Below are 9,470 nucleotides of genomic sequence, written 5' to 3' on the forward strand. Positions count from 1 at the left end.
AAATCGATGCTCGTCCACTATATCATTTATCTTATGAAAGGGCTGGCCCATTGCATCTCTGTGCGAATAGACCACCACATGCCTTGTGAGTGACTCTAGAGCTGACGATGAGAGCGTCTACCTAACCTCTTTCTGCTTCTCATACACAAATTATGCTAAACTCAACCAACTCACTTCCCTCACTTTGTGTACATATGCCAACTACATATGCCAACATCTGCAAATCACAAATTTCTCAAAATTTTCATCTTTTCGGGCATTTATGCCGTACCCAAATCACTCAACACTTATATGTACCTTCCAACAAACTTCGTCAGCACTGCAAGAAGAGATTGATGTTTCCCATTCAAATCGAAGGGCAAGAGAATCTGAAGGTTAGCTATAATAGATTGGGTTGATGAAACCATCACCACAGATTGCTTGGATAAGACAAGTTGTTGACAGAAAAGTACTGCTCGATTATTCCATACCTGTCCCTTTCAAAATTCTTTTTAATTTTTCCTTAAAATCTCCATGCTGTTGAAAATTACATTAAATTGCCTTAAGTTGCCAGCAATCCCATGTGCTTTCTGCTTAAGTAGGTTCCACACATGCTGCCCTTCGCTGGCATCGGCGTAAATCTGTGCATTGTGACCGCCTCGGCCAATCGGCCAATCCTATATAAGTTTAGTGGGATCCCCATTTGAATCATCCAAGCCTTTTCAAGATGACGAGCGCTTTGGAGAAACCCCATGTCGTGGCAGTGCCATTCCCTGCACTCGGCCATGCAATCCCTTTGCTCGACTTTGCCAGGCAGTTGGCCTTGCATGGTCTAACAGTCTCTTGTATCACTACCGCCGCCAATTTAACCCGCCTGCAAAGCCAAATGGCCAAATCTATTTCCTCTGGCCTTGATATTCGCTTTGTAGTCATTCCAACGCCCGCCGTGGAAGGCTTGCCGGATGGAATGGAGAGCTTTGATCAAATTCCCACCGAGCAATGCAACCTCATCTTTGATCTCGCCAGTGCGTTAGAACGCCCATTTAGTCGTTGGCTTGAGAAAGAAGTTGTAGAAGGGAGAGGGGGTCCTGTTTGTATAATAAATGATATACTTTTGGGGTGGACTATGGAAGTGAGCGAGAGGCACAATGTCCCGAACGTGGTGTTCGACACGTACGGCGCATTTGGATTGAGTCTGCTGAATTCTGCATGGCTTTCTGCCTCGCAGAATGTTCTGAAGAAAGAAGGGGAAACTCTTTTGCTGAGCCTGGATCTTCCCGCCACTATGCGACTGGAGAAACATGAAATCGATGAGGGATTGCTCGACCCATTCATGATGGACATAATAGGGCGTCTGCAGTCTTTGAATCAGGGAGCGGGAATGCTTGTAAATACATTTGAGGAGCTGGAGGCTGATTATCTGCAGCACTTGAGAAATCTGACGGGGAAAAACGTATGGTCGATTGGGCCCCTGCTTCCACCAAGTTGTTTTGGTGGCGCAATGAAAGCGAGCTCAAGAGGAAAGATGTCTGACATCAGCGAAGAGGATCTGGTAAAGTTTCTTGATTCACAAAGCTCTTGTTCTGTTGTGTATATCTCGTTTGGAAGCCAGACATTCTTAACGGAGGAACAGAGCAAGGCGCTTGCTAGCGGGCTTGAAGCCAGCGGGCAGCCATTCATTTGGGCTATAAAAGTGTCTCCCAAGATGGAAACTGGTGTACCCGATGCACCAGCTGATCTTGCTCGCACGTATCTTCCCGAGGGTTTCGTGGAGCGAACAAAGAGTAGAGGGATGGTCATATGGGGCTGGGTGCCGCAGCTTGTTATTCTCTCCCACCCGTCTGCGGGTGCCTTCATGAGCCATTGCGGGTGGAATTCTATGCTTGAGAGCGTAACGCTGGGAGTTCCATTGATAACTTGGCCCATGTATGCGGACCAACATTTCAATTCTAAGCTGGCAGTGCAGTTGGGCAATGGAATCCAACTGTGCGAACATAGAACTGGAATTCCAGACATGTATAGAGTAAGAGAGGCTTTGAATCTTGTTTTGGTTGGAGAGAAAGGAAACGAGATGAAGAGGGTTGCGGAAAAGTTGAAGGGCATGGCACGCAAGGCTGTTGGATACGGAGGATCTTCAAACGCCAATATACGAGATTTTGTGGGTCACATTCAGAAGTTGGAGATGGGAAGAAAGGCTATAGCACTGCGATCAGCATATTCAAAACCTCAAATGCAAGAAGACTTTGTCACTGAAGTCTATCACCTCAGTGTTTCGAAAACTGTCTGAATGTTTCATCGCCATTGCCATATTGAGTGCATCTGTTTCATTGCTTAAGATCTTGTTGAAGTATTGAGGATTGCTAGCCAGGGGTTTTCAGATGTATTTCGGTTTTATGTAGTTCGTATTTGTTATTGATTTGACGTTCCATGATTCCATCAATTGGCAACTGAGGGTGGAAGTTGTAATTGATGAAGTAGTGGTGCGAGACTGAATCTATCGCCCACTTTGTGGCCTTTAAGGTTGTATTTTAAGAATTTATTACGTAGATTCCATCATAAATACATTTTTCTTCGTGCCAGTCGAGGCCATGGAAACACTCCTTGGGTTAAAAATGAAAATTCCCTCGCTAACCAATGAAGTTTACATATATAGTAAAAACTTTTCAATTTTAAAAAACAAGTAAAAAATTAAGCATTTAATTTTTTGTTATGTTCAATTTTTATTTTAAATTGTAGTAATAGTGTTCAAAATTATGAATCTAATTTACATAGCATAACATAAATATTATAATTAATTTTTTATTTTATATTAAAAAATTATATTATGTGTTATGTATAATTGTGATATTATATGTTAAATATTGAAAGTTGTTGATTTTGATTATTCAATAAAATAAAAAGTGAGGCTAGCTATTATGTTATTATTAATAATTCAATCATGCTAAATAATATTTTGTCATAATAAATGAATTGTAAAGATTATCAAGCATCATATAACTAACAAAATTAGCAATCCTTTGGAAACAACTAAAACCAATACTATCAAATGAATATAACTAGTCTTTTCTAGAAATGATTCAAACATTTACAATTAACTACAAATGAAATAGCTATAACTAATAAAAACTTTTTGAGATTTAGAAATTGTAGACTTTGATAGACTCAATGTCATTTATCAACTCATTTAACTATTATTCACAAAATAAATTAAAAGTTAATAATAAAAATAGATGAACAAATAAAAATATGATATTATCTTTCAAATTTTCTTTAAAACTTCTACAAAAATATGCAAATTATTTTTAAACTATGCAAAATATTATTACTTATATCTCATACAAGTTTTTTATAATTATATACAAGATGTATTGAATTCTCATGACACCATTTAATAATGAATATAGTTTAAAATTACTTTTAACCATCGGATCATTGAATTGAATGATTCATGACTAATCTTTTGCCTATAAAGAATCTTAAATATACTATCATTTTATATAAAATCACATATTAATTTCTATACATACATGCATAGGTATGTACTTATGTACATACAAACATATATATATATATATATATATATATATATATATAAACAACAACCATCATGAAAACATGTATTGCCAATATGATCAACCATCAATTTTAAAGCTATCAAGGGTATAAAATTAGTTTTAATAAATGATAACTTACTAGAGAAGAACTACTCAATTATAGAAAATATATTGCATTTTTAAAATATGATTCCATGCCCTTCAACATTATTGTTTCTAGGCAAGAACCTACAACACAATGGTAACTTGTGAATCTCTCATGTGGGAGCTCTTGGGTTCAAATTCACTTAACACATTAAAATATTTAATTACAATAAATATTAATAATTGATCTAGGCTTCGGCCATTTACCAATAAAAAAAAAATATTATTATTTCAGCAAAAAAAAGTGGCTTTCACAAAAAATTACTAGAAAAATACAGCCTCCATATGCTCTCCTCTTGAAAAAAAATCTACATATGTTGTGATCTACCATATAATGATATACAAGAAAATTAACTTTACTTCAATTTAATGTGTTATCTAATTTAATCAATTTATAAATTTAAATATTATTTTTTAAACATGAATTTGTATATATTTTAGAGATCAAGTAAAAATTATGTTCTAAATTTGATTTTACAAATGGGGTTGCAAGCAAAATGGGTTTAAACATGGAAGAAACTTTGTAGTTAAGTGCACTCAAGATGGAGTAGTACTTGGATGGGTGACCTCCGGGGAATTCCTAGTGCTTCACCTCTATGAGCATCACCTAGATCCAATGAGTGCTAAGTGTTCCATTTATTCTCATTAGATATGGATTCATGTTGAATCACTACTCATGAAACATGGACCAATAAATTTGACTCAAAACTACACTGTTAAATCCTCATAGCAATTTCACAATGCTTTAAGTACTTAAGCATTATATTTACATAAGAATTAGATGAATATTCATTCAAATACATAAACTTTAACTTGAAAATTTCTTCACGTCAATCATAATTATGAGTTTCTTAGTTTTAAATAGTCATAAAAATTTATCCCAAGAAATAAAAATATTTGTAAACTCAACAATAACAAACTAAAACAAGAGACACAAAGTAGCATAGTTCTTGCCATATGTGTCATGATTATAGTCTTGTAGAGTGTGGCAATGAAGGGTTGAGATGGAGGAATAATTTTTTTAATTTGAAAGAATGCAAAATGTATTAGAACAACATTCTTTACATCCTTTGATCTTTTAGAGGTTGAACTATCTTTAAATTGTATTAGAATTAATTGTAATGGCACATAGAACTTAAGAACTAAGTACAGTGGAGAAATATAGACAATTACATTTTGCATTAATGTTTGTAGTTGAATGCGAGTAGATAAGTTATAGTTCTTACCAAGTGCAAAATTACTTCTTTTTGTCATTAGAATTTTAACATCAATGCCTTTACAAAAAATGTTACAACAAACTCTAAATTGAAAAACTCAAAAGTCTATAAGAATTTTATAACAAAATGGAATTCTTTAACTTCAAGAGTTTTGAGACTACAAAGCGTCTTCATAAGCCCTTAAGAAATGTTGTTCAATTTCACTCAAAAAATTACGCATACATTACAAGGCAACACATTTTTTGCATTATTGGTTTTTCCATCAGAAGTCTTGAGATAATAAATAAAATTTCTACAATATTAGTTTGAATGCAATTATAAAGTTGTCATAAATGTCTTATAATGTGTTGTGAACAAATGAATCATTGAGATCTTGTGCAAGGTTAAACAATACCAACCAAAACACTAACAAAAGAATAAACATGTTATAACTAAATTCTACATATAGAAATGATATCCACAATTTAAATTTCTTATTCTTTGTGTCTTGGAGTCTGCAGTACAATAAACCAGTTGTTTATCCTAAAAGAGATCATAAACCAATTGTTTATCCTAAAAGAAAGAATTATATGATTAAAAATCTAGAGAAATTGAAATTTACCAAAGAAAAATAATTCTTTTACAAATATTTAACATCAAATAATTCTTTATTTTTAAAAAAAAACTACAATCAATTGTCATCTTTATACACTATTAAATATTTCATCAACAACTTGACACCCAAAAATAATATAAGATATTTTTAATTTTAAATACATAAACAATAAACATAATTGTACCTAAAATAACTACCATTTTAAAATTCTTTGTAATATTATTTAATTTTTAGTTTTTAAAATTCTTTGTTGCATTATTTAGTTTTTATTACTTTTAATTCTTTTAAAAGATAATGCTTTAAGGACAAAATGAATCAAAATATTATGAGTTAGTACATTCTATTATTATTAATTTGACTAATGGTAAAGTGAAGTGTGGTGTGACATATCTTTTATAATAATTATATTAATTGAACAATTAATACAAAAAGTTTGAATTTTAAATTTTCATTGATTTTTGATTTTACAAATTAAATTTCTCCATAAAACTCAATAAAATTTCAATTAAATATTGTTCTCATTTTTCAAAAACTAAAAGAAAAATGTTAAACTTTATAAAGAATTTAAATTCTGAAATTCTTGAAATGATAAAGTAAATGTAGTGTCATATCATCTTTTATGATATTTTCAATCATATTAATTGCACAATTAATGCTAAAAGTTAGAGCTTTAAATTTTTCTTTATTTTTAAGTTTCAAAATTAATTTTCTCCCTTACTATTATTAGTGAGAGTCAATAAGATTTTAGTTAAATAGCTTTTTCCCATTTCAAAAAACAATAAAAATGAACCTAAAAAAAACTTGAATCTTATTAGTTAAACTACTATATTTTATAATTTTACAATAGCATTCCTTAAACACTATTTTGTAACTACATATTTATTTTATAATAACATTATCAACAAATTTTGCTCGTTAAATAAAAATTAATTTTAACACAATCTTATTCATTATAAAGATCAAAGATGTTAAATTCTATTTGTTAAAAAGATGGTTTAATTTCATAAACACTACGAACATGATTCTCTCTTGTGGCAACATCTATACAGCCACGAAAATGCACTTCCATACGAAGGAGAGGGCTTAGTTTATTTTTTGAAAAGTTAGAAAAAGCAATGTAAAGGAAGTGCATTTTCGTGGCTGTATAGCGACGGGCCTCTCTCGTAGTGTTTTCTCTTGTGAATTCCTAACCTCAATTCAAAAGACACAAATAAACTGATAACAATTTATTTTTCCACAATTTTTCTTTCCAATAAATCTCATTCCCATTCCTAGTGATATTTATTTCAATTTATGGTGGACAAACATATTTAAATACTAAATTTCGAACCACTCAACGGGGAAAACGGACTGCCACACATGGTTTGCTCATGTGTTGTGCTGGACTGACATATTCGAAGTTTCTACATTAATAAGACAACGTAACAGCGTATAATCGTGTTGACTATCTAGTGATTTGTGCCAACTATATTACTCCACTGAGCTCCATGTGGAGCTGTCCTGAGATGCATTCTTTATCACGCTTACCCTGCGCGACACGGGACTTCCCTTCAACAAAGTCAACAATTCACCAAGATTTTAGTCTAATTCTTGCCGACATTTGTTTATTAAATGCTAACTGTTTTGTCTAGATAAACGTATCTGTATACGGTAAAGATTTATTAAATCAAGTTAATTAAAATCATTGTCAACTTCTTTAATGCCATTAAATTTGAATCCATCCCACGTGCTTTCTCCATAAAGAGGCTTTATTTCCAGTGTGCCGATATGCTGCTCTTCACTAACATGCATATAATGAATGCTGCTCTACGAAGTGATGGAAGTTTAATTAAAATTATCTCGTAACTTTATCACGTAACGGAGTTCATAGTCGCCGACAATCGGTTGGAAAAACACACATGCTTCGCTTCTCTGGCATTCGTATAATATCATCGATCACATGTTGTGGCAGTGCCATTCCCAACACTCGGTCATGCACTCCCCTTTCTTGACTTTGCTAACCAGCTGGCCACCCATGTTGAGACCATAGTTAACTAGTTTTTCTAAGTTTAATTTGTTCCTTGGTGTTTGCTATTTACGGCCGGCCACTTACGACAGTTGATTTACAATTGTTATATTATGTTAAATATAAAAAAATGCTGATTTTGGTGACAGTTAATTTACAATTGTTATATTATGTTAAATATTAAAAAAATGTTGATTTTGGTGGTTAAGTATTTGTCAAAAAAAGGAAAACTATTATGTTTTTATTCCAAGTGTCAAGTATTTCAATTATAATATGGTTTTGGTCAATGTGTCTTTGGTCTATTTGTGAAGTTGAAAGATTCTTAAAGAACCCACCAAGGATCCAATCTTTTTGAGTGTAAGGCTCTGATATCGAAAAATGGATGAGGTCGAGATTGTGCCTTGGACGAGTTTAGTAGAAAGGATATCCCTTAGTCCTTGGAGCTTAGTTGAAGAGATTCTCTTAGTCCTTCACTCGTGCTCTATTATTAGGTAGATAAAAAGATTTTGTGGATGACCTTTGTAAAAAATATAATATATTTTTTGAATTAAGTGTCATGGTTATTGAATTTTGTAGAGAATCAATAAAATCTATAACAATTAGTTTAAAACAGTTAGTTTCAATACAATCAAATGGATACACAAATCCTTTTCTTGGATTATTAGTCTATGTAGGGAACTAATGTTTCTGTTACCCCCTTTTAATTAATTAACATAACAAATACATATCACAATCCTAAGACCTCAGTGAAAATATTTTTAAAATCAAATTCTGAGATATAATTCTATTTTTCTTCAAAAACCCTTTAAACAATTCTTTATGTAATAATATCTTTTGAACTGAGCCTTTCTTCTACCTTAAAGATATCAACAATGAGATTTTTATTTTTTGTTTGCATGTATTTTTCCTTCCAATAGTTCTATTTCAATTCAAAGTAGACATTAATATCTAGATACCAAAATTTAGAACAAACAACAAGGAAAATGAATTGTCATACATGTTTTGCATGAATTGATTTGGGTCGTTGGATAGACAACCCCAGCTATGGTGCAAATTATTTGCACACAGCCGTTACTCATCTACATGCTCCAACCCATTGTCCTTCTCTAACACACCTAAATGTAATTTTCATTTGTGTAAAATAATGTTTGCAATTCCATAATAAGGAATAAACAAGGAGGAAAATAGGCTGCTACATGTTTCTACAGTTGTTTCTAGATTAGATCTTAATAGTGCAGACAACTTAAACATCACACCCTAAGGGAACAACTTAAACATCACACCCTAAGCTTAATTCGTAGACCAAAAGTGTTAAATAGTAAAAGTTGATTTTTTTTCCCAAGCTTAATTCTTCCCTTGCTGAGATATTAAAATGGGAATAGGAATACTTATTCTCGAATATAAAATTGGGTTACATAGTCTTATTCTTGTTTGGTTCACCCAGAATTTAATGCGGAATTCACGGACTAAAAAATTTATGTTTTCTAAAATAAATAAAAATTGGAGTAGGAACATGTATTCCAATTCCACCTATTTAAAATTGGAATACATATTCCTATTCCAATTTTTGGGTCAAAATTGGAATACGTATTCCAATTTCGATTTGGTGCATCCAAACAGAGAATTCAAAATCTTAAGAATATACATATGCCTATTCCACTTGTATTCCCATTGCTAAATGAGCCCTTAATGTGATGTTTAAGGGTGGCCCACACTAAGACTTGATTCTTAATAAAAGTGTTAAATAGTCAATATTGACTTTCTTAATTTATGACATCCTATAATGTGGGGGTGTTGGATAGATAGACATTTTCAGAATTCTTGCGAGTGAGTTGCATGTGTACCCATCTTAACTCTGTCCCGAAACGCACTCTTCGCCGTCGTTTGTGCGCGCGGCACCCCATATTTCTTGCGTAAAGACGTTCTTAAATATTTTATTGCGATCTCCAATGCAATATCTCGTAGCTTATTTAGAT

The 9,470-nt window shown here is 32.5% G+C and overlaps 1 pseudogene; it reads left to right on the plus strand.

The window, feature by feature from the left end:
- Positions 1 to 617: 617 nt before the first annotated feature.
- Positions 618 to 2,574, plus strand: LOC149579675 (scopoletin glucosyltransferase-like; annotated as a pseudogene).
- The last annotated feature ends 6,896 nt before the right edge of the window (positions 2,575 to 9,470 follow it).

The sequence above is a fragment of the Cupressus sempervirens genome, chromosome 1 (genome assembly GCF_028749045.1).
Source record: "Cupressus sempervirens isolate cs-2001-9-10 chromosome 1, ASM2874904v1, whole genome shotgun sequence".
NCBI lineage: Eukaryota > Viridiplantae > Streptophyta > Pinopsida > Cupressales > Cupressaceae > Cupressus > Cupressus sempervirens.